At 49.6% G+C, this 21,740-nt stretch overlaps 1 protein-coding gene across 9 annotated transcripts in view; it reads right to left on the bottom strand.

Annotated features, from left to right (window-relative positions):
• Positions 1-21,740, bottom strand: part of AKAP13 (A-kinase anchoring protein 13) — a 286,571-nt gene that overhangs the window by 179,753 nt on the left and 85,078 nt on the right. The gene's annotated exons all lie outside the window — the stretch shown is intronic.

Genomic DNA, 21,740 nt, shown 5'->3' with positions numbered 1-21,740 from the left:
GGGCAGCTCTGGAGCCCCCAACACAAGCAGGACATGGAAGTGTTGGAGCCAGTCCAGAGGAGGACCATGAAGGTGTTGAGAGGGCTGCAGCAGCTCTGCTGTGAGCACAGGCTGAGAGAGTGACATCAGGCCAAGGCTAACACACATCAGCACACACTCTGCACAGTTTTCATACACACACACATCCCTCCATGCATCCAGAGCTAAGAGAATCGAGACAGCAGCCTAAAACTGCTGCTGTCATCATAAATTCCCTGAGGAGAATTAGATCCAGCTCAGCCAAACCCAAGACAGAAGCCTTGTGGCCCAGAAAGGCAACAGTATACTGGGGTGCATCAAGATGAGTGTGTCCTGCAGGCTAAGGGAGGCTCTTCTCCCCCTCCACTCAGCCCTAGTTAGATCACATCTGCAATACTGTCTCCAGTTCTGGGCTCCTCAGTTCAAGATGGACAGGAACTGCTTGAGAGAGTCTTGTGGAGAGGCATCCCTTCCCATGGTGGGGAGGTTGGATTTGAGGTCCCTTCCAACCTGAGCCACTCTGTGATTAAATACACCTGAAATTGATACAGCTGCAAGGACCAGCATAGGAGCAACATCCACCAGCTGCAGTTTTCAAGGAAGAAGGGAGGGCAAGGACAAAAGGACACCTTGCAGTTCTTACAGGACTAACTGAAAGACTCCCATCTGGTTTCACCATACATCATTTATCTGTCCAAAGAATCACATAAACAAGACACTGAGAACAACAGACAGTGGCCTGACCTTCTGCCCCCTCCCCATCAAGATCAAAAGCAGTTGGCTGCCCCAGTTTTACCCTGCAGCTGCATCAGCCAGCTCGCTCTGCCACCACCCCACTGAGCACACAGTTAAGGCTGCAAGTCTGGAAAAGATTTTGGCCATTATGATTATTGTTGTTATTTTTGCAGATGATGTCATTCTAATCTGCATATCCAACGGAACATGCAATGTCCTTGCATTCAGAACCCCCTTAAGCTCCCCTCAGCTCGTCCCTTCCCTGCGTTAAATGCAACTACTGCAGAACCCCCCAGGCTCCCGAGCCCTCCCCTATGCTCCTGTGCTGCATTAGCAGTGCTTCTATTGCTCTGCATCACACAGAGGATCACAGAATGGTCCTCAAGGATCACCCAGCTCCAACCCCCTGACATAGGCAGGGACACCTCCCACTAGAGCATGTTGCTCAAGGCCTCATCCAACCTGGCCTTGAAGACCTCCAGGGAGGGAGCAGCCACAACCTCCCTGGGCAACTTGTGCCAGTGTCTCACCACCCTCACTGCAAACAACTTCTCCCTAACATACAGTTTCAACCTCCCCTCTGCCAGTTTAAACCCATTACTCCTCGCCCTGTCATTACAAAACCTTGTCAACAGACCCTCCCCAGCCTTCCTGTAGCCCCCTTCAGATACTGGAAGGCCACTCCAAGGTCTCCTCCAAGCCTTCTCTTCTCCAGGCTGCAGAGCCCCAACTCTTCAGCCTGTCCTCAGAGCAGAGCTGCTGCAGCCCTCTCAGCATCTTGGTGGTCTCCTCTGCACTGGCTTCAACACTTCCATATTCCTCTTGTGCTGGGGGCTCCAGAACTGCCCCCAGGACTGCAGGTGGGGTGTGAGGAGAGCAGAGCCAAGGGGCAGAATCCCCTCCCTTGCCCTGTGCCCACACTGCTCTTGCTGCAGCCCAGCACAGGGTTGTGTCTGGGCTGCACTCACTCTGCAGGCTCATGCTGAGCTTTTCCTCACCCCAGACCCCCCAGGTCCTTTTCCTCAGGGCTGCTCTCAGCCATTCCCCACCCAGCCTGGAGCTGTGCCTGATGCAGGACCTTATGCTTGGCCCCGTTGAATGTCATCTCCCCCTCTCCTCAGCTCCCTTTTATGCCCCACCACCGCTGCCTCCTCCAACCTGGCCTGTCTGATACCTCTTGCCAGGGGAAGGGATCACATTTTATTTTGATAGAAACAAGGTTTTGCAACAAAGATATGGGTCAGTCTTAGAACAGAAAGGGAAGAAAACCACGAGCCCAAGAAAGTGAAATGCAGCAGAGAGGTCAGTTTTCATTTCCAGAGGCTGCAGAGTTACAAATGCCCAGTTTAGGAAGATCTCACAGGATAACATCAGACCAAACTTCCAGCTGGAGGGAAAGGAACCACTCAGCAGAAGTACATATTGGTGTTAAAATGAAAACAGGTGCATAAAAAGAAAGAGACCAAGCTTTCAATTCTAGCAGGAGCAGTTCTCATGCTGAGCTGGAAACTAAACATTCCAGCTCAAGCAAAGGGATCCAGTTCTGAGCAGATGCTCTAGGAAACCAAAAGCTGAAGCTGTAACCTACAAACCCTTTGTGCTTTGTTGGGTTTTTTTAATGTTTGTCTCTGTTCAAACTGTTCCTCCCTTCAGGCAAGAACACACAAAGCACTTCAGTGGACTCGAAATGCAGGTGACATTTCAGGATGCTCATCAACAGGGCTGACTGCATACAATGGTGTCTGTTAAAGGAGATCTTTCTTCTGTTTAACTTAGAACTCAGGTATGGCTTAGTCCAGCTGCTGTGAAAGGGAAGCAAATGCACACAAAGCAGCTGTGAGAAGGCAGCTGTCTGTCCATGCAAACCACCCACATTTGGAGTAGAAGCAATTCAATTGGCTACAGCTAATTTGTATGTTTTGTATTTTAAAGAAGATGCAAACAACACATAACAAACCTCTACACCAGAGGTTCCCTGGGCAGCATATTCCAGCCTCTTGCCACCCTCACAGGGAAGAATTTCTTCCCAAGATCCAGTCTAAACCAACTCTCCCTCAACTTCATTCATTCTCTATCCTGTCTATAGACACCCTTAGCACAAGTCCCTCTGCAGCCTTCCTGCAGGATCCTTTCAGGGACTGGCAGGCAGCTCTAAGGTCCCCTTGGAGCCTTCTCTTCTCCAAGCTGAACACCCCCCCAGCTCCCTCAGCATTGCTGCTCCAAGCCCTTGGATCATCTTTGTGGCCTCCTCTGGACTCACTCCAACAATTCCATATCCTTCTCATGCTTGGGACACCAAAGCTGGACACAGTATTCAAGGTGAGGTTTCAGCAGAGCAGAGGCAAGGGGCAGGATCTACTCTCTTGCCCTGCTGCCCACACTCCACTGGCTGCAGCCCAAGATACAATTGGAGATCACTGCTGGGGGAGCACAAATTATCATCAGCTCACAGCAATTCACAGGGCTCCTCTTCAGCTGTGTTTAAGCAGCACATTGTGGTGGGATGGTCTCCACCACCCCACTGTCTCCTCCTCAAGACTAAGGCAGAACACAAAATATCCTTACTATGATAACTGAGCAGTTCTGCTTCTTTTACTCGAAATTTTAAGTTGCCTTCAAATACCTTCATCAAAGCTGATAATGTGCCACATAAGTACTGTGTGCTACAGTTTACTTAGAATCATAGAATCAGCCAGGTTGGAAGAGACCTCCAAGATCATTCAGTCCAACCTAGCACCCAGCCCTGGCCAATCAACCAGAACATGGCAATAAGTGCCCCAGCCAGTACTTAGAATCATAGAATCAGTCAGGGTTGGAAGGCACCACAAGGAGCAGCCAGTTCCAAGCCCCCTGCCATGCCCAGGGACACCCTACCCTAGAGCAGGCTGCACACAGCCTCAGCCAGCCTGGCCTCAAACACCTCCAGCCATGGGGCCTCAACCACCTCCCTGGGCAACCCATTCCAGCCTCTCACCACTCTCATGCTCAACAACTTCTTCCTCACAGCCACTCTCACTCTCCCCACCTCCAGCTTTGCTCCATTCCCCCCACTCCTGCCACTCCATGACAGCCTCAAAAGTCCCTCCCCAGCTTTTTTGGAGCCCCCTTCAGATCCTGGAAGGCCACAAGAAGGTCACCTCAGAGCCTCCTCTTCTGCAGCCTGCACAGCCCCAACTCTTTCAGTGTGTGCTCACAGCAGAGCTGCTGCAGCCCTCTGAGCATCCTCCCGGCCCTGCTCTGGACACACTCCAGCATCTCCACAGCCCTCTTGTCCCAGGGGCTCCAGAACTGAATGCAGGACTCCAGGTGGGGTCTCAGCAGAGCACAGCAGAGGAGAATCCCCTCCCTGGCCCTGCTGACCACACTTCTCCTGCTGCAGCCCAGGCCCTGCTTGGCTCTCTGGGCTGCAAGTGCACACTGCTGGCTCCTGTTGAGCTTCTCCAGCAGCACTCCTAAGTCCCTCTCTTCAGGGCTGCTCTCCAGCCCGGCGCTGCCCAGCCTGGATTTGTGCTTGGGATTGCCTCAACCCAGACGCAGGACACTGCACTTAGTCTTATTGAACCTCCTGAGGTTGCCTTGTGCCCACCTCTGCAGCCTGTCCAGGTCCCTCTGGATGCTGCACCTCCCTCCAGCCTGGCTGCTGCACCACACAGCTTGGTGTGTTCAGCAAACTTGCTGAGGCTGCACTCAGTGCCTCTGTCCATGACACCCATAAAGATGCTGAGCAAGACTGGTGCCAGCACTGATCCCTGAGGGACTCCACTTGTGCCTGGCCTCCACTTGGCCATGGAGCCATTGGCAGCCACTCTGTGTAGCCATCAAGCCACTCCTTGATCCATCTTGTGGTCCACCCATCAAACCCATGTGTCACCAGCTACCTCTTGACTGCACTGTGCCTGTGTGGTGGGGGTCTGAGGCCTCAGAAGCGAGCAAAGCACTGAATGAGAAAGGTTGTCCTCCTTCCCCACACATCCCTGCTTCTCAGTAATTAACAATTCTATTGCCTGCTGCTGATTTTCATTTGCTTTTCAAAAAAAACAAAAAGCTTTACTCCAACAGCACAGAACAAACTTTTCTCTTCCCAACATTTCTGCAGTTGAAGAAGAAAAAAAAATCACTTAAACATAGCCAAATTCCTTCAACCCACAGAGAAGACTTTCCAAGAGCCCTGCTGCAGTCAAACTCCAAAAAAACATTTTAATTGAAATGTGTTTACCTTTATTCACTTAATATTGTTCAAAAAAAAAATGTCATCTGTTCAGTATCACTGCCACACAAGGTGGTTATTATAACCTCTCTTTCATCCCAAATGGCTAGAAATGGGAGGCCAGCCTGCCAATATCCCTCTGGTGGAAGTACAGACAGATCAAAGCTATTCTCTGGAATGCTCCAACAAATAAGAATCATTTCATTTCAAAACTAGTTTGGATCCACTAATATTTGCTTGGCTTAAAGCCCATTGGAAATGAAAACATTCCAGTTTGGTCCATTCAAGAAAGAGGTCACTCTCTGCCTCATTCAAACCTGAAAATCTCTGCTTCCAGAGAGCTTGTAATGGGGTGTAAGGAAGGTGGATGTGGCTTTGCCTCTAAATGGCAATGCCCTTCTCAAACTGAAAGGAGAAAACCAAGGTATAGGTACATTATCATAGAATCAGTCAAGTTGGAAGAGAGCTCCAAGCTCATCCAGCCCAACCTCGCACCCAGCCCTAGACAATCAACCAGACCATGGCACTAAATGCCCCAGCCAGGCTTGGCTGCAACACCTCCAGGCACAGTGACTCCACCACCTCCCTGGGCAGCCCATTCCAATGCCAATCACTCTCTCTGACAACAACTTCCTAACAACATCCAGCCTAGACCTCCTATACTTCAGGTAGCTGTAGAGAGCAATGAGGTCACCCCTGAGCCTGCTCTTTTCCAGGCTTAAAAGAGTTAACATCACTTACATTAATAGCTTGAGAGTTCTATCCATTGTCCAAAAAGAAATCAATGTTTGACACCTATAAAGACATCTTTCTGTCCCAATTCTGTCTCTGGACATCTGTGTGCTTTGTGAAATTGGTCATCATTTGGGAACATCGTGAGGATAGGCTCCAGGGAATGGAGAATTCAAGACCTCAAAGTAAACACCATGAGTTCCAGCCCTTGGAAGATTTTTGTGGCCTTCCTCTAGACTTGCTCCAAGAGCTGTCCCCTTATTGTGTGGGGGGCACCAGAACTGGATGTAGCATTTGAGGTCTCACAGGAAAAAGGCAGAGCTACTATTTGAGCAGTGCTACTGGTGGTCGAGAAGCTCAACAGCAGCCAGCAGTGTGCACTTACAGCCCAGAAAGCCAAGCAGAGCCTGGGCTGCAGCAGGAGAAGTGTGGCCAGCAGGGCCAGGGAGGGGATTCTCCCCCTCTACCACACTCTGGTGAGACCCCTCCTAGAATACTGCATCCAGTTCTGGAGTCCATATTACAAGAAGGATGTGGATGTGCTGGAGTGTGTCCAGAGCAGGACCAGGAGGATGCTCAGAGGCTGCAGCAGCTCTGCTGTGAGCACAGACTGAAAGAGTTGGGGCTGTGCAGTCTGCAGAAGAGGAGGCTCTGAGGTGACCTTCTTGTGGCCTTCCAGGATCTGAAGGGGGCTCCAAAAAAGCTGGGGAGGGACTTTTGAGGCTGTCATGGAGTGGCAGGAGTGGGGGGAATGGAGCAAAGCTGGAGGTGGGGAGAGTGAGAGTGGCTGTGAGGAAGAAGTTGTTGAGCATGAGAGTGGTGAGAGGCTGGAATGGGTTGCCCAGGGAGGTGGTTGAGGCTCCATGTCTGGAGGTGTTTGAGGCCAGGCTGGCTGAGGCTGTGTGCAGCCTGCTCTAGGGTAGGGTGTCCCTGGGCATGGCAGGGGGTTGGAACTGGCTGCTCCTTGTGGCCCCTTCCAACCCTGACTGATTCTGTGTTTCTATGATTCTATTTGTGCCAGAGAAAGGTTTCAGAGGTTAATAAGATGAGTACTGAACTCCCCTGATGAGGAAGGCAGATTCTGCAAAGCAGACTCTTAACCCATAGGAAAACACAAGTGCAGACTGGAACGTCCTAGCCACAGGCCACCAAACGAGCAGGACCATGGTAGACGTTTCCCTGCCAGCACACACAGCAGCCTGAGGTGATACCTTCCATATTTCACTAACACTGCCCTGAGCCAAATGCTCTCTTCCAGTGCTAGCCACAGAGCCGTGACTGAGACACTCACATGCATGTAAAACAACTTTCTTCTCTCCCCCACTTTCTTCCCTCAATGGTGAGAAAGAATTCGGTCCAAAACTAATATTAGCTTAGCATGTAAGATGGATAAGAAGCTGGTGAGGGTAGAGTAAGGTTGCAGAGTCACAGAGCATTTAGTTATGACACTTAGGTTGAGAGGAACGTGTGGGAACACCTGGATATCTGTGATGAACACCCCTGAATTGTTGGCTCCAGGCCCAAGCTGGCTCCCACAGATGCATCCCAAGTGGGACCTACACTAAGAGCACATCATGGACACCCCTGACTTGCCTGTCTGCAGAGCCAGTGTTGCTGCAGCCAATTTATTCATGTGCCACAGCACATCCCAAGCCAGTCCAGGTGTCCACTCCTGCAGCAGGGTTTATTTGCCAAGAGGTAAATGGTTTGAGCAGAGCAAGGGGTGGATTTTCTACTCTGAAGCAGTGCTGGCAACACAAACTCCCATGGAAAATGGGTACAGGTGAAGAAATCTGTTATTGAGAGCTCATATCCTTTGACAGAGCAGGTCCCTGTCAGCTCCCAAATCAATCATCTGAGAGATGAACCTTTACTGAGCCTCAAGATGCTATTATAAGCATGACACAGATACTAACTCTGGCATCTTGAAGGATATCTCTGCAGAGTGCCAACACAAAATCCAAAGTAAGGGGATCCTGTTAGTGCTGAAAGAGACACATGATTTATCTCAATGGGTACATCTTTGTGACATATCACTTAGCTACACAGAGCCAGGCCAGCTATTAGGTGAGGCTGCTAATTGCTCATTTAGCTGTATCATTGCCTTAGCACCAGGCTCCAAGAGCTTTGCAAGCACTTAGGTTACTAACACTTGCTCAGAGTGCTTGGTGCTGGACTCTGCCATGCAGACAGATTTGCAGTATGAAACAGCCAAGGTCATTCCTAGAAATATTTAACACACAGGAAGAAGAGATAAATTTAACAATGAAATTAACAACAAAATGGCAAAAGTCAAAGAAGAGCAAGGATAAGAAAGTGCTACTCAGCTACAAAAAGGCATCTAGGTAATGACTGCTCTGATAATTTGATTGTTTGGGTGAAACTGGCGCTGCAGTAAAGAAAAGATGTATTTATTTTTTTAATTTATATAATAAAAGTGTGGGCAAATAAACTGTCTACAGTTTAGTGTTACCCAGACTGCATTGTGTGCCCTCTGTCCTCAGCCACCACGGCCTCTATTGCTCTATTGATGTTGAGGTGCTGGAAGGTGTCCAGAGAAGGGCAGCAAGGTTGGGGAGGAGCCTGGAACACAGCTGTGTGAGGAGAGGCTGAGGGAGCTGGGGGTGTGCAGCCTGCAGAAGAGGAGGCTCAGGGCAGAGCTCATTGCTGTCTGCAGCTCCCTGCAGGGAGGCTGTAGCCAGGTTGGGTTGGTCTCTTCTGCGATGCACCCAGGGACAGAACAAGGGGACACATTCTCAACCTAGCACCCAGCCCTAGCCAATCAACCAGACCATGGCACTAAGTGCCCCAGCCAGGCTTGGCTGCAACACCTCCAGCCGTGGCCACTCCACCACCTCCCTGGGCAGCCCATTCCAATGCCAATCACTCTCTCTGCCAGGAACTTCCTAACAACATCCAGCTTAGACCTCCCCTGGCACAACTTAATCTCTTCCACAGGTGGGGTTGGTCTCTTCTGCCAGGCAACCAGCAACAGAACAAGGGGACACAGCCTCAAGTTGTGCCAGGGGAAGTATAGGCTGGATGTTGTGAGGAAGTTGTTGTCAGAGAGAGTGATTGGCATTGGAATGGGCTGCCCAGGGAGGTGGTGGAGTTGCTGTCCCTGGAGGTGTTGAAGCCAAGCCTGGCTGGGACACTTAGTGCCATGGTCTGGTTGACTGTCTAGGGCTGGGTGCTAGGTTGGACTGGAGGAGCTTGGAGGTCTCTTCCAATCTGGCTGATTCTATGATTCTATGAATAGATAGCAGGAAGCCTAAGACTCTTCCACCACAAGCCCCACATAGCTCTGGTTCAGAGAAGGAAGTAAGGAGATACACAAGCAGGAACACACTGGGGGCTGCCCTCTAAGCCATGCAGGTCTCTAATGTCAGCACATGAAGGTGAAGACAAGAGGAAGAAGGGTGGGGAGTTCCTCTCTGGTCGAATGTGTCTCCACCACCATCCAGCTTCCACACCAAGGACTGGTCTTACCGCTCAGAATCACAGAATCAGACAAGGTTGGAAGGGACCACAAGGACCATCTAGTTCCAACTCCCCTGCCATGCCCAGGGACACCTCACATGGCATCAGGCTGCCCAGAGCCTCATCCAGCCTGGCCTTAAACACCTCCAAGGATGAGGCTTCCACCACCTCCCTGGGCAACCCATTCCAGGCTCTCACCACCCTCATGCTGAACAACTTCTTCCTAACATCCACTCTGAATCTCCCCATTTCCAGCTTTGTTCCATTCCCCCTAGTCCTATAACTGCCTGACAACCTAAAAAGTCCCTCCCCAGCTTTCTTGTAGCCCCCTTCAGGTACTGGAAGGCCACAGCAAGGTCACCTGGGAGCCTTCTCCTCTCCATCATGAACAGCCCCAACTGCCTCAGTCTCTCCTCAAGTTATGGACTCTACTGCAAACACTCCCTGTAAAACACACCCAAACTGAAGGGAATCTTTGGCTCTGGCCTCATCTTGAAACCTCTTCTTCACTACACTGCTAGAAAACCAAACCAAGACGTTTTACTAGCAGCTGCTTGAGTGACTGACAACATCTCCTGCTAATTACATAGCAGTAACAACAAAATTGTGCTGCTTGGGGAAAAGAGCAGGCAGCCTGGATGTATTCAGTGACTAAGAAACTCAGTGGTTCTCTTGGCACCAGAGAGGTGGAGAGAGTCACAGTTCCTGGAAGATCAAGTACATCCCATGACACGTTCTCTGAAACAACCTCCTGTCACTGCAGCACTTCCACAAAGAGCCTTGAGGTGTCTTAAAGAGGCAAGAAAGGGGAAAAAAAAAGAAGAGCTTGGGGGTGGCAGCTGGTGAAAATCTCAACACGACCTGGCAGGGTGTGCTTGCAGCCCAGAAGGACAAATACATGCTGGGCTGCAACAAAAGTGTGACTGGCAAAATGAGAGCAGTGATTCTGCCCCTCTGCTCCGCTCTCATGGGACCCCACCTGGAGCACTGCATTCACTTCTGGTGCCCCCAGCATAAGAGGGGCATTGAAGTGCTGCAGCAAGTCCAGAGAAGGCCACAGAGATGATCAGAGGACTGGAGAACCTCCCCTGTGGGGACAGACTGAGAGTTGGGTCTGTTCAGCCTGGAGAAAAGAAGGCTCCAGGGATAGCTTAGAGCAGCCTGCCAGTACCTGAAGGGGGGGTTCAAGAAAGCCAGGAAGGGACTTTTTACAAGGGCTTGTAGCCATAGGATGAGAAGGAAAGCACTGAAGCTTGAGGAGGGCAGATTTAAAGTGGGGATTAGGAAGAAATTCTTTCCAGTGAGAGTAAGGAGACAGTAGAACAGGTTGTCCAGGGAGGCTGTGGATGTCTCCTCCCTGGAAGTGTTCTAGGTCAGCTTGGATGAGGCCTCGAGTGACCTGTTCTAGTAGAAGATGTCCCTGCTCGTGGCTGGGAGGTTGGAACTAGATGATTTTTAAGGTCCCTTCCAAGCTAAACCTTTCTATGAATTCCATGAAAGTACAAATACATCTCTGTGTGTGTACATAGCCAAGTGTGTGTGTATCTCAGGTTTGAGCAGTAACACCCAAAGAGAGAGCAGAAGGACAGAGTGGTCCTGCTATTTCAGCTTCCTCTACACTACAGCAACACCCAAAGAGACACAGCTCAGTCCATTTCAGCATCCTCATTTTCCTGCCAGCTGCAAAATACCCTCACCAGTCTTTAAATATTTCTCAAGTAGAGCACTTGGAGCTACTGTAATGATAGAGGCACTCAATCATAGAATGGTTTAGGTTGGAAGGGACCTCAAAGCTCATCCAGTTCCTACCCCCTCACCATAGGCAGGGACACCTCCCACTAGAACAGGTTGCTCAAGGCCTCATCCAACCTGGCCCTGAACACCTCCAGGGAGGAAGCATCCACAACCTCCCTGGGCAACCCATTCCAGTCTCTCACCACCCTCACTGTAAAGAACTCACTGCCCTCACCACTATAAAGAACTTCCTGTAGCACACTTAAGACCCTGGAAGGCCACTCCAAGGTCTCCTGGGATCCTTCTCTTCTCCAGGCTGCACAGCCCCAACTCTCTCAGCCTGTGCTCACAGCAGAGCTGCTGCAGCCCTCTCAGCATCTTGGTGGCCTCCTCTGCACTGGCTCCAACACTTCCATGTCCTGCTTGTGCTGGGGGCTCCAGAACTGCCCCCAGGACTGCAGGTGGGGTCTGAGAAGAGCAGAGCCAAGGGGCACAATCCCCTCCCTTGCCCCGCTGCCCACACTGCTCTTGCTGCAGCCCAGCACAGGGTTGTGTCTGGGCTGCACTCACACTGCAGGCTCATGCTGAGCTTTTCCTCACCCCAGACCCCCAGGTGCTGTCCTCAGGGCTGCTCTCAGCCATTCCCCACCCAGCCTGGATTTGTGCTTGGGACTGCACCGACCCAAGTGCAAGAGCTTACATTTGGCCTTGCTGAATATCATGAGGTTGGCCTAGGCCCACCTCTGCAGCCTGTCCAGGTGCCTCTGGATGGATCCCTGCCCTCTGGCAAGTCGACTGTGCCACAGTACTTGGTGCCACCTGCACAGCTGCTGCGGGTGCACTGATTCCTCTGTCCATCTGACCATTTTTTTTCTGCCACTGAAGAACATAGAATCATAGAATCAACCAGGTTGGAAGAGACCTCCAAGATCATCCAGTCCAACCTAGCACCCAGCCCTAACCAGTCAACCAGACCATGGCACTGAGTGCCTCATCCAGTCTTTTCTTGAAGACCCCCAGGGACGGTGCCTCCACCACCTCCCTGGGCAGCCCATTCCAATGCCAATCACTCTCTCTGTGAAGAACTTCTTCCTAACATCCAGCCTAGACCTACCCTGGCACAACTTGAGACTGTGTCCCCTTGTTCTATTGCTGGTTGCCTGGGAGAAGAGGCCACCCCCCCACCTGGCTACAATGCCCCTTCAGGTAGTTGTAGACAGTAATAAGATCACCCCTGAGCCTCCTCTTCTCCAGGCTGCACACCCCCAGCTCCCTCAACCTCTCCTCATAGGGTTTGTGCTCCAGGCCCCTCACCAGCTTCATTGCCCTTCTCTGGACATGTTCCAGCACCTCAACATCCTTCTTGAATTGAGGGGCCCAGAACTGGACACAGTACTCAAGGTGTGGTCTGACCAGTACCTCCCGCAAACATCACCACTAGAGAGATGAAGCCTTGAGGATGCTGAGCAGCAGCAGCTGGCAAGGCAGTCGGGCGGCCGCAGCTGGGAGCGCGTCCTTCGGCAGAGCCGCCACTAGGTGGCAGTGCAGAGCGGCCAGCGCCGCAGGCAGCTCCGCATCGCCGCCGCCACCACCGCAGCAGCTCCTGGCACTGCTCTGCTCGGCGAGGCACAGGACAGGCAGCTGCACGCACCGCACGCAGCGCAACCTCCAGCAGCAGCAGGGAGGCACTGAAGGGAGAGGGCAGATCTGAAAGGCCGTTTAAAAGCGTCAAATCAGGGCCAGCAGGTCTAAGGGTGGTTCTCCTCTTCCTCTGTGCTAATGAGATGACAGCTGAAGTTCTGTGTCCAGTTTTGGGCTCCCTAATTCAAGAGAGACAGGGAAGAGCTGGAGAGAGTTCAGTGGAGAGCTAGGAGGATGAATGGGGGACTGAAACATCCCTGCTATGAAGAGAGACTGAGAGCCCTGGGGCTGTTTGGTCTGGAGAAGGCTGAGAGGGGACCTCATCAATTCACAGAATCATAGAATCAACCAGGTTGGAAGAGAGCTCCGAGCTCAGCCAGTCCAAACTAGCACCCAGCCCTGGCCAGTCAACCAGACCATGGCACTAAGTGCCTCATCCAGTCTCCTCTTGAAGACCTCCAGGGATGGTGACTCCACCACCTCGCTGGGCAGCCCATTCCAATGCCAATCACTCTCTCTGCCAACAACTTCCTCCTCACATCCAGCCTAGACCTCCCCTGCCACAACTTGAGGCTGTGTCCCCTAGTTTTGTTGCTGGTTGCCTGGGAGAAGAGGCCAACCCCACCTGGCTACAATGTCCCTTCAGGTAGTTGTAGGTCACCCCTGAGCCTCCTCTTCTCCAGGCTAAACACCCCCCCAGCTCCCTCAATGTCTACAAACATCTGAGGGCATCGAGATGAAGGTGCCAGGCTCTTGTTGGTGGTGCCCAGTGACAGGACAAGGCACAAGGGGTACAAGCTGAAACACAGGAGGTTCCACTTCAATGTGAAGAGACACTTCTGCATGGTGAGGGCGACAGAGCCCTGGAACAACAGAGAGGTTGTGGAGTCTCCTCAGCAGACCCACCTGGATGCATTCCTGTGTGACCTGCCCTAGGTGATCCTGCTTTGGCAGGGGGGTTGGACTTGAAGGTCTCTGAAGGTCCCTTCCAGTCACTAACATTCTGTGATTAGCATCTTCATCACCACTACTGTCACATCAGCTTTGCTGTCTGAACTGCCTCGAAACAATTGTCAGCACTTTGTTACAGAAAAGAAAGCAGGGATAAGTCTCCTGATGAACGAGATGGGAAATGTGTTTGCTCACTCTGAAGGCAACAAAAGGATATTTATGAACCGTATCAATACATTCCACAGAGCAGTTGAAGTGTATTTTCTTTCTCTTAAACATTAAATCCTGATCTTCAACCCCTGACATTCTGTGATTCACTGCTGAAGAGCAGGGGAGGCAACACTGCCAGCCAGCACGGGAGATGGGACATTACCTCTAGCATCTTTCCAGGTACTAACCAGCTCATCAGCTACCACAAGAAACAAAGAACTGTAAATTCAGAGCCCAAGACATATACATACACCATTTCACCCAATTTTAATGAAGTTTAATGTGACAATATAAGAATTCCTTCTGCAGCTTCAGAAACAGATTGGAGCAACCTAACAGCTCCCCAAACCAGGAGACTGGGACTGTTCCCTCCTTTGCTTTCCCATGTATGTCAGTGCTGCAAAGCAGTGGTGATTTAAGGGCAGAACTTCAGAGGAGTGCTCCAGACTTTAAGCCAGACCATTTACTGTTTACCAGCACATTCATAATCACAAAACAGGATCACAGAAGAAAAGATCAAATAGGTAATTATGAGAGGAGGGCTTTGAACCGAGATCACCAGCACTTTCAGCTTCAAGATAGTATGGAAGAAAGGTTGAGAAAGGGCCTTTGAGCTGTACTTTAATCGATGGCTTATCCTGGAGGAAGGTGATGCTGATGGTCAGGAGGCTGCCTCTGACTTCTGCTAAAGCTGCCTTCAGTAACTACACAGCAGTGACTCCAAAAGGAGTCCTATGCAGATCCCACAGGCTAGTAAGAGCCTTGCTTATGAGGAGCAAGGCCAGTGTATGGCCTCATGATAACCAAACTGCAACCTCAAGTCTTCCTTCAGGCACCTAGGACTGAGAAGCAGCTTGCCAGAGAATGGCGCTGAGCAAGTCAAGTGTATGGCCTCATGATAACCAAACTGCAACCTCAAGTCTTCCTTTAGGCACCCAGGACCAAGAAGCAGCTTGCCAGAGAATGATGCTAAGTCAAGTGTATGGCCTCATGATAACCAAACTGTGCAACCTCAAGTCTTCCTTTAGGCACCCAGGACCAAGAAGCAGCTTGCCAGAGAATGATGCTAAGTCAAGTGTATGGCCTCATGATAACCAAACTGTGCAACCTCAAGTCTTCCTTTAGGCACCCAGGACCAAGAAGCAGCTTGCCAGAGAATGGTGTTGAGCTACGGCCTCATGATAACCAAACTGTGCAACCTCAAGTTCTCATTTAGGTACAGAATCACTGAGGCTGGAAAAAAACCTATGAGATCATCAAGTTCAGCCTACAACCTGACACCAGGACTGAGAAGTAGCCACAGAATGGTGTTCAGTTCAGACAGCAGCAGCCAGGTGTCCATTTCAACATATGGGATGGCTTCTTCCATGACACAGGTGAGAAACTGGGAAGTGGAGGATTAAAAGAATCTGCATCAAGCACCTGAGTGATAAAAACTAAAAGGATGAGGTCAAGCAAAGTTTAGCAAGGAAACTATTTTGCCTGCAGAATGAAAGCAGAGCCAGACAAGCTGCACTGTGCTCCTCTCCAAAGATCAGTTCATTCAGGCGCCCCGACCGATTCTCCAACCAAGAAGCAGGTTCTTCCACAGCAGTAGTTGTAAAAGGTGCTCAAAGGCCTTCCACTCATTCATAATTCAAAAGACATTTTGAAGGTGGAGCAGAAAACTAGTTTATCATTAAGAAGAAATCAAATATCCCACAAATAATAACAGCCAAGGGATTTATCAGATCCTCTCAGCACAGAGATGAACATCAAGGCTGGTCCTCCCCTTGCCTAAGGACCTCAAGAGCAAGACAGGGCTGCTGTAGAGTGATTTCCCTGAGAAATTCCCACATCAAAAGCATGTGAGGTATGTTCTACTTTTTCTGCTGGACTGATCTCAGCTATTCAGGCATCCCAGTGGCCTTTGTCACCATAGATGCCACTAAGCAAACAAATTCAGCGTTAGTAGAAAAATAACTAAATCACAGCTGCCTGTCTCACAACAGCCTTTTACTGCAGGATTATGAAGTTATTCCATCCTTTTGGGAGAGATGCCTGAAGATCATTAATTACTCAGCACAGAACACTGCAGAAATCACACCTGAGATGGTTTCAGGCATGGTAACAGCCATGCCCACACAACACTTCCCTGCACTCGGGGGCATGGGGAACCACACAGCATTTGGACCAAGAACTGTTGCCACAGTGTCTGTATTAGCAACTTTTTTGTTTAAGAATTGGTCCAAAGAGATGTTGGTTGGGGTTTTTTTTTGCTGTTAAATTATGACCATCAGAAGTCACTGCAATTGGTTTTCTCAGGAGTACACAGTGCACCTCAGAAGGGCATCATTCTGCATGAAGTATGTGAGTGGGAGAAAAAAACCCAACAACTTATAAACATTTTCCTTTTCTACCCATTTTCAAGCAGGATGCATTGGGAAATCTGCAGTAGTTCATTTAGTAACAGAAGAGAGGACCTACTGCATCCAAACCCCAGGTTGTATGAAAAGAAGGTCAATGCATTCTTTCTGATGCTTTTGAAGTTCACACTTCATTAAGCTGCATGACATTTTGGCTTGGAAGTAGGAGCTCTCATCTCTATCAAAACTCTCCTTGAGAAACTCTGCAGGTTATACAGCTCCTAAGTAGCAGTTTATACAAGAGACTCCATCCACAGACCTGATTAAAGACCAAAGTCAATGGGAGCCCTTTTATCAATTAAGTGTTTGCCCTCCCATGCAATCACCAGTTATGACACATTTGGGTTTGTCACTCCAAATAACGTGGGCACACCTTAGACAAACGCCGCAGAGGAGGAGTGCTGTGATTTAAAACGAGTTTGCTCCTTTTAATCAAAAAGGAAAAAGGAAAGTTTGCAGTAATACAGCAGCCTTCTACAGCTGCTAATCTTTTCCACTTCACACCCACTGATCATTATCAGCATGAAAAAACATTCCTGTCTTAAAGGCAGATGTAAGGCTGCAGTCTTGGAAGCAATCAGGAGATGACACTTAACTGCTTCCCAGCTTGTACCCTGCATGTCACCCCAGACCTTTCCCAACACATTCATAACCAATACTCTCAGCTTACACTTCTGAAAACATGCCCAACATTGATTTCAGAGTAGCAGGAGATGGGACTGGCTCAGAAGAATGATCAATAACATCACAAAGATGCTACAGCTAGTGGAAATTGTGCCAGGGCAGGTCTAGGCTGGATGTTAGGGGGAAGTTCTTCACAGAAAGAATGACTGGCATTGGAATGGGCTGCCCAGGGAGGTGGTGGAGTGGCTGTGCCTGGAGGTGTTGAAGCAAAGCCTGGCTGGGGCACTTAGTGCCATGGTCTGGTTGATTGGACAGGGCTGGGTGCTAGGTTGGGCTGGCTGAGCTTGGAGCTCTCTTCCAACCTGGTCGATTCTATGATTCTATGGATGGGACAGCACTGAAATGCAGAAGGGATGTGGATAGAGCCAATCTCAGATGTAATGCAGTATTTATGCACCAATACAGTCTGAGGCAGTGTGCTAGTTTGAGCCTAGCTGGGATATTTTGGTGAGAGGAATTAGATGATAGGCTGTGAAAAGGAAACAGTGCTGATGTCTGCTGCACTCATAGGCTTGCTGAGATGGACAAAAATAAGAACACAAACACAGATAACACAGCTCATCTCTGGCTCTGGCTGCCTGCACTTCTCTCTCTAACTTGCTGTCTAACTTACCCTTCTGCTTCCTAACCTCCCCTGGCCGATCCTCCAAACCCACCTTGAACTCAAGACAAAGTCTGGGATAAGGTAGAGGGGTGGAAAAGAGGTGGAAGGGTGGTTGGGAGCCCCTCCTGGGGACTCTGGTTTCTGGGAGGGCTGCTGTGTTTCTGCATTACTTTTAACTTGTCTATTTCTGTCTCTAGCTGTAGAGATTGTAAATACCTGCTGGTATCTTGTGCTAAGCTGCAAGTATAAACCTCATTCTAATTTCCAGGCTTGGCTGAATCTAATCTGGGTGATCAGAGGCAAGCAAAGGACTGCCCAGCCACAGAGGCTTTTTTTTCTGTTGTTTTTAAATACATCCTGTAACGAAATGCACCTGAAGAAATCAAATCATAGAATCATAGAATCAACCAGGTTGGAAGAGACCTCCAAGATCATCCAGTCCAACCTAGCACCCAGCCCTATCCAGTCAACTAGACCATGGCACTATTACCTTCAGGATCTTGTATTGCAGAGCTCCTTTTGCAGGGAACATCTGCAGCTGTAGCAAAGGCTATGTAAAGCATGATCCATATCATCACACCCAGAAAACAGCCCACAAGAACTGCAGCAACACAAGTCAGATACACTCAGCCCAGTCAAGTAGCAGTTGCTTTCTGTAACCTTGACTTGTGCTGGTGAACAAGGTGGGAGATGAAGCTCGTGGTTAAAACCTTCCCCACACTATGCTGATTAGAGCTCTGGAGACCACCTCTGCATCAGTCAAGCTTGTATCTACTCTGCCCTGGTGAGACCTCATCTTGAGTACTGCCCTCAGTTTCGGGCTCCCCAGTTTAAGGGGGACAGGGATCTGCTGGAGAGAGTCCAGCAGAGGGCTACGAGGATGAAGAGGGGACTGGAGCACTGCCTGATGAGGAGAGGCTGAGGGACCTGGGGCTGTTTAGTCTCGAGAAGAGAAGACTGAGAGGGCATTTAACTCATATTTATAAATATTTGAGGGCTGGAAGTCAGGAGTGGGGGACAGGCTCTGCTCACTGCTCCATGGAATAGAACAAGGAGCAATGGATGGAAGCTGCATCACAGGATGCTCCACAACACAAAGGGGAACTTCTTAACTGTCAGGCTCACAGAGCATGGAAACTGGCTGCCCAAGGAGTCTCCTTCTCTGGAGCCTTTCAAGGCCTGTCTGGATGTGATCCTGTGTGATCTGTTCTAGATTGTATGGTCCTGCTCTGGCAGGGGGGTTAGACTGAATGATCTCTTTGGGTCCCTTCCAACCCCTGACATCCTGTGACCATGAAGTTTAAGATGATTGCTGTACTATTGAGAACTCAAACCCTCATCATAACAGCTATGTGAACTACAGAAGACCTTGTCAATGACTTGCCCACTACCACCCTGCTTCGTCACAACATCCCTGCTGGCAGCACCATTAGTGGTACCACTGATCAGAAACCTGCGTGAGGAGGAAGCAGGTTAAACATCTTTATTCCAAACTCACCCCACAGTGTGAAGCCTCAGAGTCTGCAAAGCAGCACTGCTCTTTGCAAAGGCAATCACATGTTGCCTCTGGGACAGCTGCTTGACCTACAGCCTGTTTAAGCCCCAGCATTAACGGTATCGCACCACAGTGAACCTTCCTCATGCTATATTGAGGAACACTTTGCTGCCCTATCTCTGCTGGCACTGGCTCCTGTGCCCCATGACTGTGCTGCTATGAGCAGCACCAAGCTCTGGATCAGGAGAGCTCTTTAAAGTGTTAAGAGCAGGCAGAAAACAGCTCTGTGTGAAAGATACGATGGCTCTTGGAGGGACTGACTGAACAAGCCCAGGGGCTGCCTGTCTGCTGAAGAAAGCCCAAACCTGCAGCCTGACCACAAAGCAATCAGGCAGTGCTTAAATGGACAAAGCTGATCACAAAATCAGGACACTCTGATGTTCTGCCTCTTATCCCAGCAGTGTCACCATGACAGGCTGGGACCTGTCACAAGTTCTGCAGAGGCAGGGTGGGTGATTTTTACAGGAGGGACAAATAGGAGGCCATGAATCAAAAAGAAGGTACCAAGAAGGATGTAGCCAATGCTCTTCTCTCTGTTCATCCACACTGACTTGAGAAGAACAAGAACCCCTGTCAGTACACACCTGCAAGTGGAGCTGAAGCTTTTTAGCTTTAGCTTAGACTAAGGAGTGATCTCACTCATGCTTATTATCGATATGTGCAGGGTGAGTGGCAGGAGGCTGGAGCCAGCCTCTTCTCAGTGATGCCCAATGACAGGACAAGGGGCAATGGGTGGAAGTTGAGGCATAGGAAGTTCCACATGAACCTGAGGAGGATTTTTTTTCCTGTGAGAGTGACAGAGCACTGGAAGTGGCTGCCCAGGGGGGTTGTGCAGTCTCCCTCTCTGGAGATATTCAAGAACTGTCTGGATGCATTCTTGGGTGATTCTGCTCAGGTAGGGGGGCTGGACCAGATGATCTTTCAAGATCACTTCCAGCTCCTGACATTCTATGATTGTAGAATGGTTTGGGTTGGAAGGGGCCTCCCAAAGTCATCCAGTCCAACCCCCTCTGCAGTGAGCAGGGGCATCCTCCACTAGATCAGGCTGCCCAGAGCCTTGTCAAGCCTGACCTTGAATATCTTCAGAGATGAGGCCTCAACTACCTCCTTGGGCAACCTATTAGCAGTGTTCCACCACCCTCATGGTACAGAACATCTTCCTAACACCCAATCTAAATCTCCTCTCCTTTCAAGTCATTGCTGCTCATCCTAACACTGTGGGTTTTTATAAGCAGTCCCTCTGCAGCGTTCTAGCAGGGCCCCTTCAGGCACTGTAAGGCAGCTATCAGGTCTCCCCAGTCTTCTCTTCATCTCCTCCATCACCCATGAAGTTTTGGTCCCAAGTGCACTGGATATCTTGGGTTCCCAAAACACTTTTGATAATTGGAAATCTATCTGGGCAACCTGTTAATTATCAGACAGGATAAAACCATTCTTTAGCTCTTAAACTGGCTTCCAGCGACTGACCTGGAGACATCACCTTTTACTTCATCCTCCTGAACAGAGCTCACAAAGCTGCTGGTGATGAAAACAACTACTAAACAAAGGCAAGATTGAAAGAGAAACAAAAAGCAAGCACCAGGGAGATATATTTTTCTTTATGTTCTGCAAACACCTGAAAACTCTCAGGTGAGCTGAGCTGGCAGTAACGAGACACAGAAAACAAAGCTGATCTTAAGATGTACAAAGCATTTATACTGAGAGCAAAGAGGAAGGCTAAATACTGAAGCTCCAAGATCCTTGAGTCTCTTTTTGCCCCTCTCTCTGCCTTTTCCTTAAGTTACCCAAATTAGTTTTGAAAGGCAGCTGATTTGCACACACACCTGGCTAGGGAAAGGAGAGGAAGACAAAAAATAGAGTCTGATGTATTAATAATACTATCATTGACTTATTTGCATGGCAAAGCAGCACTACACTGTGCCATACAATCACTATTTCACTGGGCTACATTTGACCTCAGCCCAGTCCTCCTCACTGTCATGTGGGCATGAGGACATTTAAGTACAGCACTCCAGTGTGCCATGTTAAATACAAACCCACACACAACAGTGGGAAAACAAACTCAGGCAGATAAGGCTGGGAAAACAAAGCTTCCACACCAGTTAAGTCATACACTGGTCAAGAGACATAAGGATAACTTCAGCCTGCTTTGGACCATTCAAGTGTTTCTATCACAGCATCTACAGCACACATTCCTTTGTTTCACTCTCTTTAAGTGCATCTCATTCTCTATTAAAGTGTCCTAAGTTTGAATTAAGTTTCTTCATAGTCAAGGTTAATTTAGCAGGTTTGGAGTGCAACAAAATTCAGGAAGCATTCACTTTGCATTCAGTACCTGAAGGGAGCTTTTCCAGTACCCAAGAGAGTCCAACATGAAGACTGCAGAGGGACTGTTTCCAAAGGCCTGCAGTGACAGGACGAGGGGCAATGGCTTGAAATTAGAGGAGTGATAGATTGGATCTTAGGAACAAGTTCTGCACCAGGAGGGTAGTGCAACTCTGGAACAGACTGCTCAAGGAGTTAGTTAAGGTCCCATCCCTGAAGATATTCAAGGTCAGACTTGATAGGGCTCTGGGCAACCTGATCTAGTTGGAGGATGTCCCTGTGGACTGCAGGGGGATTGGACTAGATGAGATTTGGAAGTCCCTTCCAACCCAAACCATTCTGTCATTCTAAAATAGTAGAGTATTGGTGGTGTAGCCCAGGGAAGACACTCTCCCAGAGTCAGGCCACACTACAAAGTGTTTCAATCTTGCTTCAAGCACAAGACTGGGTAAAGCAAGC

The sequence above is a fragment of the Pogoniulus pusillus genome, chromosome 17 (genome assembly GCF_015220805.1).
Source record: "Pogoniulus pusillus isolate bPogPus1 chromosome 17, bPogPus1.pri, whole genome shotgun sequence".
NCBI classification, from domain to species: Eukaryota; Metazoa; Chordata; class Aves; order Piciformes; family Lybiidae; genus Pogoniulus; species Pogoniulus pusillus.
The sequence above is the reverse complement of the archived record's forward strand: the minus strand, read 5'-3'. Positions and strand labels throughout refer to the sequence as shown.